This window comes from Lynx rufus, unplaced genomic scaffold, assembly GCF_022079265.1.
Source record: "Lynx rufus isolate CCGP_SWC_20201006 ecotype Redwood Valley unplaced genomic scaffold, mLynRuf1.p SCAF_2, whole genome shotgun sequence".
Taxonomy (NCBI): Eukaryota; Metazoa; Chordata; class Mammalia; order Carnivora; family Felidae; genus Lynx; species Lynx rufus.
Genome location: NW_025814834.1, coordinates 163,973,878 through 163,990,869, shown reverse-complemented (window position 1 = coordinate 163,990,869; position 16,992 = coordinate 163,973,878). Strand labels below are relative to the sequence as shown.

At 38.1% G+C, this 16,992-nt stretch overlaps 1 long non-coding RNA gene across 8 annotated transcripts in view; it reads left to right on the top strand.

Moving 5' to 3' along the window:
* The window catches only part of LOC124516346 (uncharacterized), a 106,174-nt gene that overhangs the window by 41,802 nt on the left and 47,380 nt on the right, over positions 1 to 16,992 (top strand). For all 8 annotated transcript variants that reach the window (XR_006963030.1, XR_006963032.1, XR_006963031.1 and 5 more), the window contains one exon: positions 11,883 to 11,976. This is a non-coding gene — a long non-coding RNA (uncharacterized LOC124516346). The remainder of the gene's footprint in view (positions 1 to 11,882; positions 11,977 to 16,992) is intronic.

Genomic DNA, 16,992 nt, shown 5'->3' with positions numbered 1-16,992 from the left:
AAGCTGAACTTTCCAGAAATAATTAAAATTAAAATTCCCAAGGTCATGCTGTTAACAAGTGTGGGATGTGGTTCAGACCCAGCTCTGCTTGACACGAGGGCCCGCATCCTTCACTGCACAATACTCCTTTGTAAGAATTCAGTAGTTTCTAGTGAGAGAGGATTTAAGTCACTGCCAGAACTCTGCTGCGTAGTCTTTGTATTTGTGATGTATGTCATTTGGCCCAACTTGATTGCATACAAACCTGTCTCCAGTTTTTATACCATACTAGAGGTTCAGCCATTTCTTATCAAAACATTGGTGATTCGTTTAAACTCACAGATCTAAACATCTCTTCAAGTGTTGCAATAGTCTGACCGCTGACAGATAAATCCTTAAGGATAGTTGCAGTGAAGGTTCTACAGCTCAGGATGGGCACAGCAGATTAGTAGCTGATAGAAGAAGATTCCTCTCTGGGTGTTCTGTAGTTATATTCACAAATGGTAATCCAGCTGCCACCTAATTGAAATGGCTAATAGAGTTATAATGGGTTATCTTTCTTCAAAGCAATACCAGAAAATCCAAACCAAAGAAAATTAGCTCTGCAACTGGCAGCTTAATAGCTTAGTCTAATGGGTCTCAACGTTTTTGGCCAGAGGATGCCTTTATGGGACCCAAAGTACGTGCTATGTGTGTTGCTGCTTGTCTGTTACATATCTATTGCTGGGTTCTATGTTAAAAATTAAAACTGAGAAATTTTTCATTTGAAAACAACAATAATAAACCCATTACACAATAATGGAAATCAGTGTCAACAGAAATGACCTATTTTTACTGAAAACTAATTATATTTCCCAAAACAAAAAAAAAATTAGGAGGAAAGTGGCATTGTTTAACATTTGTGCAGATCTTTTGATGGCTTAATAGAAGACAGCTAGAGTCTTGTATCTGCTTTTGCATTCATTCTGTTACATCACTGCATTTAATATTGACTCTGCATAACAGTGCTGTTCACTCATGAGAGAATGAAAAAGAAAGGAAGATACCATTTTAGAATTATTATTAAGACAGTTTTGACTTACAGATCTCCTGAGTGGGTCTTGGGGACTTCTAGGGGTCTCAGGACTACATTTGAGAATGGCTGGGTTGGTCAATAAACTTAATGGCACAAGGAATGTCCTATCAATGCTGTTTGGTTGATAACACAATAGTATTCATGGCTAAGATGATCCAAGCTTAAAGAAAATAGACTATTTAGTAGCATAAGGTATTGGAATGCATAAATATCCATTTAGATTTATAAGTTCTAAAACTTTCACACAAGCTGTGGGAAAGGTCAGAGACCTTTGTCACTACTGACATGCAGAGATAAGAAATAATAATAGTCCTTTCTCCTGATTTTTTTCACTTGGAGCCTTATCTGATTGCTTCCATAAGCCATTTAACAGAGTGATTGTTGTGAGATTCAAATATATATTCCTTTCTGGTTTTCAGCCTCAACAAACCCATCAGGCATATAGTATGTAAATGAATCTATTGGAGTCTAACTGGCTTTCTCTTCTAGAGGTTTCCAGAAAGTCCAAATCTCCCCCTTTTCTCTGCTTGCTATTTGAAGTATGTGGATTGTGACGGTTAGGAGAGTGTTGTACTCCAAGTTTCTTGAAGCCTTAGTTTATTGTAGACTGTGTATTTTGGCAGGCTTCTTGAGAGCACATAGCCTGGCTTGCCACCAGTGTGAAAGTCCCACAGTATCCCTGGGCACTCTTCCTTTCCTGCTTCCCATCAGACTCATTAGGTTCCCATGGAAACATTGTTGAGGCTCAAAGTAGGCCAGATCTACCCCCCCACCCCAATCCACCCACCCAGGAACACAGTCGCCTAATCACCTCTCCTCAGAGTACAACCTGCTTTCTTCTACCCCACTTGGTTTTCTCTTATCCTCTGCCCAAGGAGTTTCTTAATTGGCTGGTGCAGCTCATTCACAATAGTCTCTGTTAGTCGTATTTGGCTACCCCTGAAGCTAGTTTGGCACATAATAAACCTTGAAAATAAATGTGATACCAGTGTTGCCAATATTGATAGGATTTTACAAAATCCATAAAACTCATTATTATTATTTTTAAAAATTTTAACGTTTATTTATTTTTCAGAGACAGAGCATGAGTGAGGGAGAGGCAGAGAGAGAGGAAGGGAGACACAGAATCTGAAGCAGGCTCCAGGCTCTGAGCTGTGAGCACAGAGCCCGATGCGGAGCCTGACCTCACAAACTGTGAGATCATGACCTGAGCTGAAGTCGGATACTTAACTGAGTTACCCAGGCGCCCCTAAAACTCATTATTTTTGATGTTAGGCCTCAAATTAAATTAAAAAATTAAAAATTTTTAAATTACATTAAAAAATTTTAATACACTTGGGGCACCTGGGTGGCTCAGTCAGTTGAGCATCTGACTCTTTTGGCTCAGGTCATGATCCCAGGGTCGTGAGATCGAGCCCCACATCAGGCTCTGCGCTGAGAATGGAGCCTGCTTAAGATTCTCTCTCTCTTTCTCTCTCTTCCTTTCAAATAAAAAAATAAATAAAAGATAAAAATGTAATACACTCATCATTCATAAGACTCTTAGAACACTGTGGTAAAATGTGAAATGGCAGTTGTCATATATTCATAAAAATAACTAACATTTGTGTCACTCTCTAGTCAGAAAGTTCTTTCACAGACATAGTTTCACTTAATTCACAAGAAATGCTCTTTCAGGCAGTTGTAATCCCTATTTTACAGATGAGGGGGAAAATTGTGTCTTGAGTAATTGAGGCAGGTTTCTGGAGTAACTGACAAAGCTGCATCTCAATCACAGGTATTCAGATTCAAAACCTAGTACCCTTTCTGCCCTATTGGTGTTTTGCACATTTCAGTTATTTGCATATAATTTTAATGTATTTACTATGACTATGTACTTGAGTGTGCTATATCCATGAACGTAAACATTTTATTTTGTTACTTAAATAAGTGTATATTGAAAAGTAGCTTGGTATTACTATAGTTTAAAGGAATAATGTAGTAATAATATAGTTTTATTTTGCTTTAAAACAAACTATAAAAATAAAGACAATAAACATAAAACAAAATTATTAAATTTTGGTAAGAGACTGTTGCCTACTAAAACACTTGAGGTCTCATATTCCCGCTGTTAAAAAGGGAAAATAGCATGAGATTAAGAAGATATTAAAGTCACACAAACACCAAACTGGAGCAGTCTCTTGGAGGACTGAAAAGAAATTGAACATGGAAAACTTGAGCGATACACTATGTAAAATTATTTCAGTGAGCATGCTGTCAGGCACTGACTTACAGCATGGTATATCTGAAAAAGTAACAGAAGAAAAGACATCAAGTTAGAGACAAGGCCAAGTTTACCAAAAAGTAATTGTAAATTGTAATTAAAAATAACTGGTAAGAATGTCACTCCAAATCATCTAAAGATGAATTGTGTTTGTCTAGGAGGAAGGAAGGGAGGTGAATAAAATTCAGATGGCATTTCAAAGGATTTTCTTTATAGGAGAGACCCATGTATAGCAATAATTCCAGTTTGGAAAGAAGATAGGATGGGCCCATTTCTCTTAATCTTTCTCACGTCAGAACACTGCTGGGCTAAACGGAAGGAAGCTGCTGTAGTTTTCCAGGCTCCTCAGGGCTGCTGGGCACACATAGAGGGTCAGGATCTCTGGGCACTTGAAAACCCTCTGTGGCTCACCAGGGCACAGCAGCACACTGGTATGCTGCCACAGACCGATGAGAGGACCACAGGATAAGGAGAGATAAAACATGACAGCAAAGAAGTCACAATTTCTTCCAGAAACATCTATGGGGAATCTTCTATGAGCAAGGCACTTTAATAGGTACTAGGGATATGTGACAGATTCATATTGGCAGAATATCAGTTTTACCATGGAGGAAACCACGTTAAGGACCTACAACTTGTGGCATATAGCAACAATGGTAAGCTTACAAGTATCCAAGAAATGACTACCATATATTTCTCTGACAAATTTATTTATTTGTTTGTTTTATATACTTTATGAGTCCTTCACTTCATTGTATGCATTTCAGTTCTTCCAATGGCCTCATAAAAGAATGAGTAAAAATGTTAATCTAAGCTCCTTTCTTCATTTAGAAAGTCAAAGTTCACTGGGTACTAACAGTAGAAGAAGCATCTTACTGGTGCCTAATACGAAGTCTTTTAACCTTATCAGTCCCACAGAATCAGAATATTAATCTCACTTTACAAATTTTGATTAAAGAAAAGAAGTGAAACAATGGACAAAAACCCAGCATTCAGATGGAGGCATTTCTGACTTCAAAGCCGATCTCCTTTCACTATGATGTACTGCAGGTTTGAAATCTGTCTCTATCAATCTTAATCTTGACTTAATGCAACACAAACAGCAAATTATCCAGTGGAGTTACCATAATTAGTTATGTTCCTCCTTTACATACTTCACAAACTGAAACCTAGACACAAGACAGAAGTAAACACACACACACACACACACACACACACCCCTATGCACATGCATTAAGAATATAAGTTGTAATAATACTGTAATTTAAAAATATAAAATCATCTATTCATGTAAAAATTGGTGTTTTCAGTAGTAGAAGAAGACCTCCAAAAATCCTTCAATTATTCATCAACAAATAGTTACAGGATCCCAATAAAATGAAAATTCCCTGACAGATGCACTTAAAGTTACATACTGGGGCCTCTTGTGAATGTCTCTACTCTCAAACACTTTTAATAGATTTTTGATTGAACTCTTGAGCCTCAGTAACAAAAGGTATTCAAAATGAGCCAGGACAGTGTTTCTCAAACCTCACTGTGCCAGTTTTGATTCAATAGGTCTGAGATAAGGTCCAGAATTCTGCATTTGCACTACTGTCATGGGTGAGACCCAAACTACTGGTGTTGGGGCCACATTCCGGGAGTAAGGGACATGCCAATCAAAATGTGGTCTGTAGACCAGCGAAATGTTGGTTACTGGTATACAATGGATTAAATACAGAAACTTGAAGTATGCATTTAAAATTCATTTTGACAGAGTAATTTTATGTCTACTGAATATGATAAAATAAAATTGGGGCTTGTAATTTATATGTCTTTGTTTTTCTTAATTTCATTAGAAATTTTTATTAGAGGGGCTCCTGGGTGGCTCAGTTGGTTGTGTCTGACTCATGATCTCAGCTCAGGTCATGATCTCATGGTTCGTGAGTTCAAGCCCCACATTAGGCTTTGTGTGGAGCCTGCTTGTGATTCTCTCTTCCCTCTCTCTCTGCCCCTACCTGCTTGCTCTGTGTCTCAAAATAAATAAATCAACTTTAAAGAAGAAAAATTTTTATTATATTTTACAAAAATTTTGGTCTTTGACAGTCTGGATATATATTAATGGTCCTTTATCACAAATGATTTGAGAAGAACTGTCCCTGGCTCTTGAAACACAATAAAATTGAATAAATGTGACAAGCAAACATAAAAACACAAGACAGAATGTGTTGGACAAGAATTGAGGAGTTTTGAGGGTTTGGAGAAGTGAAAATAGAATGACCTGGCATTTATGGAACACCTGTTTATATGGAACACACACACACACACACACACACATATATGGAACACCATACACTATGCTAACACCTTAACATTTAGCACTCACAGCACCCCATTTTAAAAATGAGGAAATTGAAGATTCAGTGAGATTAAGTAACTCAAGTCAAGAAGGGGAAGGGTCCAAAATAAACCCTAGCTATGGATCTTCGTATTTTTAACACCCTCCCTACATTCTACTAGGATCACACAATATGAGTCTCACCTTCCCAAATTAAACTCCAGACACTTTATTTCTAATCTTCATTATAGCCAGGGTGCAGGCAGGTGTGATCTAGGCTTCATATTGTGAGGATGGGGAATTCAGAGACTGGAGACATGGACACCAGACTAAGGATAGTGCAGAAGACATTGTTGGTGTCTATTATGGATTGAATTTGGGTTGAATTGTGAACTCCACCCTGCCATCAACTTCATATATTGAAGTCTTAACCCCTATTACCTCGGAATGTTACATTATTTGGAAATAGGATGATTGGAGAGGTAATTAGTTAAGATGAGGTCATACTAGGGTGGGCCCCTAATCCAATATGACTGGTGTCCTTACAGGGAGGGGAAATTTGCACATAGACACACAAAAGGGAAATGCCATGTGAAGATGGAGGCAGAGATGGTGGTGATGCTGGAGAAGTCGAAGAACATCAGAGATCACCAGCAAACCACCAAAAGCTAAGAGAGAGGCATGGGAAGGATTTTCCCTCACTGCTCTCAGAAGGAACTGACCCCGAGACACCTTGGTCTCAGATTTCTAGCTTTCAGAGCCGTAAGACAGTAAATTTCTGTTGTTTAAACACATATTGTTCAACATTTTCTAGAAGTAATATTTAAGCTATCAAATCGAAAGTCTTACTGAGTGTGGAGGAGGATTAAAAAAAAAAAAAGAAAAAACCACCCAGGAATATCATACTGAGATGGCAGAACATCAATGATACTAAGAAATATCTTAAAAATTATCAGAACAGAAAGAGAGCTTGTGAGTTTAATCCTGGAGTAATTCTATAGGGCCCACGGAAAGGGCAGAAACAGGAGCAAAAAAGCTACTTTCAGAGTGAGAGGGGCAATACCTCTATCTCAACTTCACTTTGGCTACAGTCAGGCTACACAGTGGCTTGGGAACCTCTCGTCTAGCCATAGAAGGCAAATGTAGGACTAGAGAATCCAAACAGAGCTGCATGTGTGCATGCACACACACAAGGTGGGGAAGAGGGAATCTTCTCTTCATATTTAGTTGTTTCTGCCCTCCTGGGTATGTTGGAAAGAACAGAGCTCAATGTATCAGTATATATTCAATTCGGTATCATGTATATTACGTATCTAAACCAGTTGCTACTCTAGGTCTATAAACGCAAACATAAATGGCATGGTTTCTTCCTCTGTTCACGGAAAATTTGACTCTGTCATACTATTTATTACAACTGTATGAAAAAAATACAATTTTTGAAAGTAGTCTGTTCAGTTTAAGTTTCTCTGGGATTTGAGGATATTTGTTGTAACCTTTCTAGAATGTAGACATTTATTCTGGAACTTTGCTAAATGCCTTTTCATCCCATTTTGGTAAGTTGGTTAAAAAAATATAAATTCTTGGACCCACATGATTCTTGTTTAGGAATCAATACAATTGCTCTAATTTTCTTGTAAACACTTTATGGAGGCAGATAAAGTATGATCTATAAACTGAGTACACCTGAGCATCAGGGTAAAATTTCAAAACTGAGGCATTCCCGAATTTACTTTTAGTGTGCAAAGTAAATGTGCTTCCGAATTAAAAAGAAACAACCATAGAGGAAGTCAAATATTTTCTATTCAGTAAGACATTGATACTGAAAAGAGAAGAGGTGATAATAATCCATTAAGGAATTTCTTTAAAATCTCTACATACATTATTGCTTATACTTTTATTTTTCATCCTTGCCACAGTTAGTTTATAGATTGTTTTATATACATACTTCAGTGGGAAGTTTGTTTCAAGTTTCAGTAACTGGCTAAATAATCAGTGCCTTATATACAAAAGAAAAGTTTCCTATGGAGGAATTGTTTTTCCTTTTTGAATGACTTTTTTGTTGTTGGTGGTGATATACTTCAAAGTGCTCCAAGAGATATGTGTGGGTATTTTCTCCATCAACGCCAAATTTATGTCCTTGTTATGGCCTTAACGAATAATGCTAATACACTGTAATAATAAAAAGTAAAAAAACAAAACAAAACAAAAAACCAAGACCTAGTTTAAGACCTACAGTCATCATTCAACCGTTTCTTTTTAGTGCCAGTAAGACTAACAATGGAGTTTATAATTCATGATAAGGATAATAACTAATAATGTTATCTTTATAAAAAATGATGATGGAAGAATGTTAAACATTTTATTCCTGTAAAGAAGACAATGAAGGGGCGCCTGGCTGGCTCAGTCAGTGGAGCGTAAGACTCTTGATCTCAGGGTTGTAAGTTTGAGCCCCACGTTGGGTGTAGAGATTCCTTAAAAATAAAATCTTAAAAAAAAAGAAGACAATGAAAATAAGAAGTGAGTTAATGTAAGAGGTTAGTTAAGAATGGTTATTTCAGGGGTGTCTGGGTGGCTCAGTTGGTTAAGTGTCTGACTCTGGCTCAGGCCATGATCTCATAGTTCGTGAGTCCAAGCGCTGGAACCTGCTTCAGATTCTGTATCTCCCTCTCTCTGCCCCTCACCTGCTTGTGCTCTCTCTCCCTCAAAGAATAAATATTTTTTAATTTTTTTTTTTAACGTTTATTTATTTTTGGGACAGAGAGAGACAGAGCATGAACGGGGGAGGGGCAGAGAGAGAGGGAGACACAGAATCGGAAACAGGCTCCAGGCTCCGAGCCATCAGCTCAGAGCCCGACGCGGGGCTCGAACTCCCGGACCGCGAGATCGTGACCTGGCTGAAGTCGGACGCTTAACCGACTGCGCCACCCAGGCGCCCCAATAAATATTTTTTAAAAATTTTTAAAAAGAATGCCTACTTCACTTTTATTTTTCTTGAGCCTTAAAAATATCTAAACCATAAGGAAGAGAGAGGGAGAGAGAGAAAGGGAGAGGGAGAAGGAAAGAGAAGGAAGGGAGAGGGAGAGACCAGCTATGATGGAATATGAGCATTGGAATAGTGGAAAGAGTAGGGACTTTGGAATTAGAAGGCATGGCACTTAATTCTTGGGCACAGAGATGTTTGGAGAGGATGTTTATGGTCTCTGAATATCAATTTTCCTAGCTGTAAGATATAAAAATATAAGACAGTATGACAAAAGCCTTTGTAAACCATCAAACACTATACAAATGACAGTTACCATTCTTCAGACTTGCAGAGAGAATGTAAAAACCTTTGTGCTAATAGAAGGGAGCCAGACCTCTGCGACATCACTGAGCCACATCACCCAGATGCAGATGAACAACCATGTGTCACACAGGAAATGCCCCGGGGAGAGCAAGCTATGTCTGTTTGGGAGGCTTTCTTAGGTGATGATTGAGCAGCTATTGATGGCATACTTTCTAGTGTTGTTCATAATGAGAAAAAAAATCTATGTGAGGGCTCTGGACGATGGGATTCAAAGGCAGGGAACTAGAAGCAAGAGTGTCTATTCCTTCTGCAAAGAGTCTCTCAAGAGAATGTTGTGGTAATAAATTGAGAAATAATATAAAATGCTCATATGGTACAGAGACCACTCCTTGTCTCCTACCATCAGAGCCATGATGATCACACTACTGCCGTGCTTTGAAAAGAAGGGATGAGAGATGATGCACCATTCTGCTCAATTGCAGCTTTCCCCTCTGCAAATTGCAGTTTTTCCACTCTTTCCCCTCCAAAATACTGATTTCAAATGTCACCTGTCCTCATAGTCTAGACATCTATTTGTAATTATACTTAGAGAAGTTCTTTAAACAGCTGAAATCATCTTTCTCTGCTTATTTTCTATCTCTCCTTCCCACTAGAATATAATCACCAAGAAGCTACAGACTTATCTTGACGGTGTATCTTCATTGCCTAGAGCAGTGTCTAACACATTATAGGCCTTAAAAAAATGATGAGTGAATAAATGAAGAAAGTGACAATATTTGGTTACAGTGCAGGTACAGACAATTACCCAAAAGGAAATGATATGATCTTATGATTGTCAACATGCATGGATGGATTCAGATGATATAAAACATTTGTTTTCCCCAAAATTCCACAGTGATGCCTCTCTGTGGGTAGCTACTAATCTTGTTGAAGTCTAGTCTCCATCCTTATTTTACCCCCTTTTCCTCCTCCTCCCATCTTTCCTCCTGTCTTTGCATCCTTTTGCCCTTTCCCTCACCACCAAATCAATAGTCTCGTTTGTAGCCTGGAGATGAGTTCCAGCTTCCATCAGGGACAGACAATGGTTGGTCCTAATTTCCCAACTAGAAGTAGGCTCAAGTCTTTCAGCCTTAAGGTAGAAATAACTAAAGAAAGAATTTTTCTTGCTCTATTCATTGCACTTCCACAGCAATTTCCATAGGATATTATGCTAACAGTGTCTGTTACTTTTCTTTAAATCACAGATGAGGAAGATAAGGGGTAAAAGGAAAGGGCTGGAAGCTGGAGGGGTATAGAAAAGCCCACTGTGTGACATGAGCTGATCTCATAGGGATGGCAACTCAAGAACTCTTGAGTCCTTTAAAACAGTGCTTTTTAAATTTTAATGTGCATAGTAATCACCTGAATATTGTTTGTAGATTTCGATTCAGGAGTTCCAGTGTGGGGCTCAAGAGTCTGCACTTCTTAAAAGCAGCCAGGTGGTCCATGGGTCCATGTTTTAGTCAATCTCTAAAGAGAAATCTTTTCAGTTTGTACCCCTGCTTTAAAACAGCATTATGTAATAGAAAGAGCAAGATGAATTTGGAATCAGCTAGAACTGGATTTGAAATCTGGCTCCACTAATTCCTTAAAAGATGTTGGGCAAGGATTATTTTTAAAGTATCACTTCTCTAAGCCTCAGTATCATCTGGAATAAGGGGATGATAATATCTGTCTTACAGGATTGCTATAAAAATTAAATGAATTTCGGTGTTGTTTTTTTTTTTTTCAGAGAGCACTTTAGCATGGGGTCTAGACTGCTCTCTTTATGCCCATTTTGAATTCTTCAAAATGGCATATGAGGACTGTCACAATTCAGCCCCAAGTTCTATTTCAAACTTTATCTGCTTCTTGATAAGTGAAACCATCTATACCCATACAGCTTGCTCTCCACATTAACATAATTTTACTTTTCAACTTCTGCCTTACCTAACTTTATATTCCAGGACATGTTTGCCCAGAAAGATTAAGTTGAAACTATTATCTATTTCAGACCCTCTTGAATTTATTTACCGAAATACTCAATTTGTTCTAATTAGATAAATACCCTCTTGTTAGAAGAATAGATCACTCAACTGGGCTCGTCAAATTATGTTTAATCTTCAAAGATTCTCTTCAAAGTCCCCACCTTGTTTTATCCATTAATCTTATGCTGTTATATTATGAACATTGTTCAGTACCAATCAGACTCCCTCATTGAAAGATATGCGTTAAATTAGATCCCCAAACCTTACAAATGCGGTTTTGCTCCCTGCTTCCAAGATGCTACTACGATTCTTTCACAGTCGTAAATGGCTCCTCTTACCGCAGTAAGCAAGAAACTTGTCTTTGCTTGATCAATCAAACAGGTTATTTCACTGTTCTTTTCAGAAAGTTGGAAGTCAATAATCTCTTGTACGAAAACGATTATCCACACAAATATAATTAATTACTTGTTATTTCTTGAAGGTATTATACTTTCTCATAGTTTGTGCTTTTGTACTATTGATTCCTTTTTCCTAGAATATCATCACCTTGTCTTTTATGTAAGTTTCAAGGCTCCAGCTAAATGTGGCTTCCTCTTTATCGAAAAGCTAACTAACAACATGGATCTGCCATGCTTCTGTGCTTCCATAGCATTTAGAATGCCTTTTCTATAATACCCTATTGTTTTCTGATTTTTTGGGAACACACTTTTCTTTCCTAAAGACATTGTGCTCCCTGAATGTAGGTATTGTGCCATTTCCACCTCTATCTGCACCTTGAATAATGAAAGAAGATTACTAATTGATCAATAAATGTTTGTTGAATGTCGAATGAAAAACATTTAGCTGAACTATTAGAGAAAGAAATGAGATAAAGAAATTTTTGTCAAAAGGAACTTGGGTTTATTTTCATAAGGATATCTTGTATATCCTCAATTGCACTTTCCTTTTTGTTCTAGATAACCCTCTGATGGCTCTGAGGAATGTTAACCTCTGGAGTAGCAGCTCTCAACAAAACATGGTCCTGCTGATGTTTCATGCCTCTGTCGAAAGGTAATTTCTCATTTCCCTTTCATCTAGTAATTACAGATGACAATTAAGAGCTTGCAGTTGGTCCAGCCCTTCTATGAGCATAGCAGATGGTTTATTTCCTGTCTTCAGGAAAATTTTATCTCCTCTGGCATCAAGTCTGGATATAAATGTTGTCAGTTTTATGATATGAAATAGGGGGTCAACATTTTGTTTAGCCCAATCAGACCTGGAAGAAAGACTAAGTTTTATAGTGTTGTGAAACCCATGATGGCTGATAACAACGTATCCTGACATCGTTATGTGTCTGTTTAAGTAGTATTACTCGTGTGCACAACAATGCTTTATTGGATAGCCACAATTAATCCAACATGTGGGCTATTAAAGGTAGCAATAGAATTTTCAAAATTTCCATCTACACGAAAATCTAGAAGTTCCAAAACAGTGTCAGAGTTCATGGCTAACAGGTTTTGACAAGAGCTAAGCTAACGTTTGCATTAGTGAAGCATTTCCTAGGTAACAGCATATTGAGACATCAGCGTTGTTGAGGGAAAAAGTAAAATCTAAAGAGTATTTATGACAAACAGTTAGCCTGGGTTGGTATTCCACACTAGCCGTAGGCTGCTTTTGAAAAGAATGCCAAACTACATATATTGTATCTCAGTTCCTCATCACTTTGGGTCGGTTGGAGGCATAATTACTTAATAAAAAAAATTCAGTGTTCATTAGTGAGCCTCGGCCATGTTCCTACCTTTGACTGTCATCTAAGAATGAAAGAAATAACCTTTCTTATTATATAAGCTAGTTAGCCCACTGAGCACTCTGGGTAATATTTGTTTCATATCGTAATGATAATAAGCATTGTAACTTATTTGTGTTGAGTCCCAATGATTCTGCTTTCTGTGTGGCTTGTGTTAATCATATTTTCAGGAATGTGGGTAGTGATCATAATGGTTTATTATAAATATATTACAATTTTGCCTTTAACATTCATGACCTGTGTGATCCTTGAACAATTCTGGGAGGTAGGAATGTACCCGTTTTACAGAGGAGATGGAGAGTCAGCCAGAAGAAATGACTTTCCATAGGTCACATGGTTGGTGAATGGAGGAGCTAGTGCCAGAACTCCGAGCTCCTGTCTTGCAGAAACGGTGTCCTCTGTCCTACAATACACGGATCCCTGTTAATATATTTTAAAATAATTACAGAAGAGATGTTACAGACCCTTCACACAGAATCTGATCAATGTTTATTTTGAGGAGAGTGCACTAATATAACATTAGTTTTCATTGTGTTCTCCATTTGAGAACAGTAATCATGAAAAGAAATGAAAAGATTGAGTTCAGGATTGATTTTCTTGTGTTTGCAGCAACGATTGCAGCTTCAAGAATTCTGGAGACAGGCTTTTTTCAGAGATTGTTTTGACTTCTCTGTGTCAGAGTATTAAAGACAATCTCAGCGTTCAGTGCAATATTAATTGTACGGGTTTGAACTCAAACCTTCTCTATGGATGTGCCTGCGCATTACAAACAGAGTGTCAGGGCAAATAAATACATACTCGTGTGTAGCATAATACAAATAATTAATGATACAGATTAACAGTTTCTAAGCATTAGATTGTGCCAGCTCTTACGTGGATACTTGTTTGACATGTAGTTTTCGGTTCATATTTACAATACTCTATCGTATAATGGGTGTGGAAACAGGCTCAGTGGAGTAAGGAACTTGTCCAAATTCACACAGGGGTTGGGTGACTGAGTTAGGATTTGAACCCAGGCCTGTCTGATTTCAGAGCCCCTTATGCTCTAAGGCACTGCTTTTCTTTTATCACATCGTGGAGCCTCAGAAATAGGGAGGGACAGATGGAGGACTTCTGATGGAAGGAAGGGAGATGAATGAGTGGGGAGAACAAAACTTTGTGGGAAGGGGCGCCTGGGTGGCTCCGTTGGTTGAGCATCCGACACCAGCTTAGGTCATGATCTCACAGTTTCTGAGTTTGAGCCCCACATCGGGCTTGCTGCTCTCTGTGCAGAGCTCGCTTCAGATCTTCTGTTCCCCTCTCTCTCTGTGTCCCTCTCCTGCTCCTTCTTATGCTCTTACTCTCAAAAATAAATAAAACGTTAAAAAAAACAACTTCGTGGGAAAAGAGAGAGGCTGTAGTATGTGCGAACTACATGAGAACAGAAATCAAGAAGATATGGCATCTGGTCCAGACTCTGGTATCAACTAGCATGACTTTGGACATGTCACATACCTATTCTGTCGTTTAATTTCCTTGTTCATAAAATATGGAATTGGGCTTAATTAACAGTTTTCTAGACAGGTTCTGTGAGTTCCAGAGATTCAAAGAGTGACATGGTTTCTAGGAGGGCCGTAAAACAAACACAAAATGCAGCTCACTCCTATATAAAGGAGTAGACAGGGGCCCCTGAGTGGCTCAGTCAGTTAAGCATCCAACTCTTGATTTCAGCTCAGGTCATGAGCTCACAGTTTGTGGGTTTGAGCTCTGTGCTGGGCTCCATGCCCAGTGTGGGATTCTCTCTCTCTCTCTGCCTCTGCCTACCCCTGTGCCCCACCGAAAGAATATCCTTTGATTCAGAAAGTCTATTTTAAAATTATCCAAACAAATTAATCAGAGCTGCACATAATTTATATGAAGATATTCAGTATAGTAGCAAGATAGTTAACCCAACACAAGTGTCCAACAGTGGAATATTGCATATGTTACGTATATCCATGCAATAGACTATGTATACATTAAAAATAGCATTTGCGAAACATACTTAATGCATGAAAGAGGTTCCTTATTTATTGTTAAATAAAACTGCAGGTTACAAAGCTATGTAAGTCTTATGTTGTGTGTATTTAGAAAGCTCTTCTCCCACATATCTCTATGGCTGGGTTCCTTCCTTTAACTTTTTGCTGAAATAGCATCATAATCATACAATATATCTTCCCTACCTCATGTCATCATGGTTTATCTCTCTCTCTTTTTTTAATGTTTGTTTATTTTTTGAAAGAGAGAGAGAGAGAGAGACAGAGTGTGAGCGGGGGAGGGGCAGAGAGAGAGAGGGAGACACAGAATCCGAAGCAGGCTCCAGGCTCCAAGCTGCCAGCACAGAGCCCGATGTGGGGCTCAAACTCACAAGCTGTGAGATCATGACCTGCGCTGAAGTCAGACGCTTAACTGACTGAGCCACCCAGGCACCCCGGTTTATCTTGGCTCTATTTTTTGTTTATTGAATATCTCACTAATGGACATATTATATGCTTTATTACCTATCTCCCCTTCGCTTGAATGCAGGTTTCCTAAACGCAGAGACATTTTCTGTTCACTGCTGTATTCCACTGCCTAAAGGAGGAGCTGACACATAATTAGGACTCAGCACATGAGTGCTGAAATGAATATATAAATATACAAAATATTAATGATTATCTCTGGGTGAAGGGCTTATGAGTGCTTTCTTTTTAACATGTCTTTTTTTGTACTTTTCAAAAATGTTTACAGTGCATACATATTACTTTAAGAATCAGAAACAGATGGAGCAGCTGGGTGGCTCAGTCAATTGAGCTCCTGACTTCAGCTCAGGTCACGCTGTCATGGCTCTTGAGTTTGAGCCCCACGTAGTGCTCTGTGTTGACAGCTCAGAGCCTGGAGCCTGTTTCAGATTCTGTTTCTCCCTCTCTCTCTGCCACTCCCCTGCCTGCACTCTGTCTCTCTCTCTCAAAAGAAATAAAAACATTTTTAAAAAAAGAATCAGAAATAGAAGAAAAATAGTTTTAAACCTTCACTTATTTTGGAGCGAAATCTACCTCTGTATCTTCTATCTTCTGAAACTGTGCCAAATCAAACACCCATCCAATTACATATAAAAGTCATTATAATATTTCAAATAGCTATTCTCCTCCTCCCTGGCATTCCCCTCTGCACCGTATTGCTACCACCACTCCATGGATGGCCCAAATTCAAGTCTCTTCCCTATCATGGCTGCTTTCATTAATCTCTTCTCTTTCTATGGTGAGGCAAAAGTCACTAGTCAATGGTCTAATCTTAGTAGTAAGCTAAAAAACATGCAATAACTTAGTTCTTTTCACTTCAAAGAGGAACATATTGTTTTGTGGCATTGTGCACTCACTTTTGCCTTATCTGTTGTGTACACACATGTACCTATGTGCCTCTTACTGGTTCACCTCACCTACTTCATAACTTGGACTTATCTCTTTATAAAAGATAAACAATGGAGTCCAAAATTTAGGTGCACATAGGGAAGTATTTGCTTAATTCATGTATTTTTAAATGTTTCTAATTTTCAGTGTTCTCAAACCTTGGCTTTAAAATCACCATTAGGGGTGCTTGGGTGGCTCAGTAGGTTAAGGGTCTGACTTTGGCTCAGGTCATGATCTCACAGTTTGTGGGTTTGAGCCCCACATTGGGGTCTGTGCTGACAGCTCAGAGCCTGGAGCCTGCTTCTGATTCTGTGTCTCCCTCTCTCTCTGCCCCCCCCCACTCATGTTCTGTCTGTTTCTCTGTCTCAAAAATAAATAAACTTTGAAAAGATTTAAAATCACCTTTAAAAATATCCAGAAATAAATCAATTAAGGAATGAAATTCATTAGTTTCAATTTGTATTTGGTATCACTGCTATGAATAAATGGATTCATCTGAGACTGAAACAGAAATATAGTGGAATTTCAAGAACGGGAAATGGTAGCACCATTTATTTTCTCTCTATACACGTATAAATGAAAATATTTTATATATTTTCAAAATAATGTGGCTTATGTGTACAATTTTCTTCTAAGTACTTAGCACCAGTTAAATAAGATCATCATAAGCTAAATCCTTCTTGAATTCAAAATATCTTTTCTAATGAGGGACATGTACTTTGGCTGGGAGATTGTATTTATATATATCAGTTTATATATCTTTCTTTATATCAATTTATATCCACATATCCATTTGTCTTAACATCTTTTCTTAGATGTCTCTGGTATCACATATTCACATATCCAAAATTGAGTCCATGATTTCCATCTCAA